Source organism: Oncorhynchus nerka, linkage group LG10, assembly GCF_034236695.1.
Source record: "Oncorhynchus nerka isolate Pitt River linkage group LG10, Oner_Uvic_2.0, whole genome shotgun sequence".
NCBI classification, from domain to species: domain Eukaryota; kingdom Metazoa; phylum Chordata; class Actinopteri; order Salmoniformes; family Salmonidae; genus Oncorhynchus; species Oncorhynchus nerka.
This window is the reverse complement of record NC_088405.1, coordinates 537,718-541,352: the sequence shown is the minus strand read 5'-3', so window position 1 is coordinate 541,352 and position 3,635 is coordinate 537,718.

The following is a 3,635-nucleotide window of genomic DNA, read 5'->3' as shown; positions in this document are numbered from 1 at the left end:
CTACATGGAACTCTATTCCACAGTACTACACAGAGCCATGACTACATGGAACTCTATTCCACAGTACTACATAGAGCCATGACTACATGGAACTCTATTCCACAGTACTACATAGAGCCATGACTACATGGAACTCTATTCCACAGTACTACATAGAGCCATGACTACGTGGAACTCTATTCCACAGTACTACATAGAGCCATGACTACATGGAACTCATTCACAGTACTACATAGAGCCATGACTACATGGAACTCTATTCCACAGTACTACATAGAGCCATGACTACATGGAACTCTATTCCACAGTACTACATAGAGCCATGACTACATGGAACTCTATTCCACATTACTACATAGAGCCATGACTACATGGAACTCTATTCCACAGTACTACATAGAGCCATGACTACATGGAACTCTATTCCACAGTACTACATAGAGCCATGACTACGTGGAACTCTATTCCACAGTACTACATAGAGCCATGACTACGTGGAACTCTATTCCACAGTACTACATAGAGCCATGACTACGTGGAACTCTATTCCACAGTACTACATAGAGCCATGACTACGTGGAACTCTATTCCACATTACTACATAGAGCCATGACTACATGGAACTCTATTCCACAGTACTACATAGAGCCATGACTACATGGAACTCTATTCCACAGTACTACATAGAGACATGACTACATGGAACTCTATTCCACAGTACTACATAGAGCCATGACTACATGGAACTCTATTCCACAGTACTACATAGAGCCATGACTACATGGAACTCTATTCCACAGTACTACACAGAGCCATGACTACATGGAACTCTATTCCACAGTACTACACAGAGCCATGACTACATGGAACTCTATTCCACAGTACTACATAGAGCCATGACTACATGGAACTCTATTCCACAGTACTACATAGAGCCATGACTACATGGAACTCTATTCCACAGTACTACATAGAGCCATGACTACATGGAACTCTATTCCACAGTACTACATAGAGCCATGACTACATGGAACTCTATTCCACAGTACTACATAGAGCCATGACTACGTGGAACTCTATTCCACAGTACTACACAGAGCCATGACTACGTGGAACTCTATTCCACAGTACTACATAGAGCCATGACTACGTGGAACTCTATTCCACAGTACTACATAGAGCCATGACTACGTGGAACTCTATTCCACAGTACTACATAGAGCCATGACTACATGGAACTCTATTCCACAGTACTACATAGAGCCATGACTACGTGGAACTCTATTCCACAGTACTACATAGAGCCATGACTACGTGGAACTCTATTCCACAGTACTACATAGAGCCATGACTACGTGGAACTCTATTCCACAGTACTACATAGAGCCATGACTACGTGGAACTCTATTCCACAGTACTACATAGAGCCATGACTACATGGAACTCTATTCCACAGTACTACATAGAGCCATGACTACATGGAACTCTATTCCACATTACTACATAGAGCCATGACTACATGGAACTCTATTCCACAGTACTACATAGAGCCATGACTACATGGAACTCTATTCCACAGTACTACATAGAGCCATGACTACATGGAACTCTATTCCACAGTACTACATAGAGACATGACTACATGGAACTCTATTCCACAGTACTACATAGAGACATGACTACATGGAACTCTATTCCACAGTACTACACAGAGCCATGACTACATGGAACTCTATTCCACAGTACTACACAGAGCCATGACTACATGGAACTCTATTCCACAGTACTACACAGAGCCATGACTACATGGAACTCTATTCCACAGTACTACATAGAGCCATGACTACATGGAACTCTATTCCACAGTACTACATAGAGCCATGACTACATGGAACTCTATTCCACAGTACTACATAGAGCCATGACTACATGGAACTCTATTCCACAGTACTACATAGAGCCATGACTACATGGAACTCTATTCCACAGTACTACATAGAGCCATGACTACATGGAACTCTATTCCACAGTACTACACAGAGCCATGACTACATGGAACTCTATTCCACAGTACTACATAGAGCCATGACTACGTGGAACTCTATTCCACAGTACTACATAGAGCCATGACTACGTGGAACTCTATTCCACAGTACTATATAGAGCCATGACTACATGGAATTCTATTCCACAGTACTACATAGAGACATGACTACATGGAACTCTATTCCACAGTACTACATAGAGCCATGACTACATGGAACTCTATTCCACAGTACTACATAGAGCCATGACTACATGGAACTCTATTCCACAGTACTACATAGAGCCATGACTACATGGAACTCTATTCCACAGTACTACATAGAGCCATGACTACATGGAACTCTATTCCACAGTACTACACAGAGCCATGACTACATGGAACTCTATTCCACAGTACTACATAGAGCCATGACTACATGGAACTCTATTCCACAGTACTACATAGAGCCATGACTACATGGAACTCTATTCCACAGTACTACATAGAGCCATGACTACATGGAACTCTATTCCACAGTACTACATAGAGCCATGACTACATGGAACTCTATTCCACAGTACTACATAGAGCCATGACTACATGGAACTCTATTCCACAGTACTACATAGAGCCATGACTACATGGAACTCTATTCCACAGTACTACACAGAGCCATGACTACATGGAACTCTATTCCACAGTACTACATAGAGCCATGACTACATGGAACTCTATTCCACAGTACTACATAGAGCCATGACTACATGGAACTCTATTCCACAGTACTACATAGAGCCATGACTACATGGAACTCTATTCCACAGTCCTACATAGAGCCATGACTACATGGAACTATATTCCACAGTACTACATAGAGACATGACTACATGGAACTCTATTCCACAATACTACATAGAGTCATGACTACATGGAACTCTATTCCACAGTACTACACAGAGCCATGACTACATGGAACTCTATTCCACAGTACTACACAGAGCCATGACTACATGGAACTCTATTCCACAGTACTACATAGAGCCATGACTACATGGAACTCTATTCCACAGTACTACATAGAGTCATGACTACATGGAACTCTATTCCACAGTACTACACAGAGCCATGACTACATGGAACTCTATTCCACAGTACTACATAGAGCCATGACTACATGGAACTCTATTCCACAGTACTACATAGAGCCATGACTACATGGAACTCTATTCCACAGTACTACATAGAGCCATGACTACATGGAACTCTATTCCACAGTACTACATAGAGCCATGACTACATGGAACTCTATTCCACAGTACTACATAGAGCCATGACTACATGGAACTCTATTCCACAGTACTACATAGAGCCATGACTACATGGAACTCTATTCCACAGTACTACATAGAGCCATGACTACATGGAACTCTATTACACAGTCCTACATAGAGCCATGACTACATGGAACTCTATTCCACAGTACTACATAGAGCCATGACTACATGGAACTCTATTCCACAATACTACATAGAGTCATGACTACATGGAACTCTATTCCACAGTACTACACAGAGCCATGACTACATGGAACTCTATTCCACAGTACTAC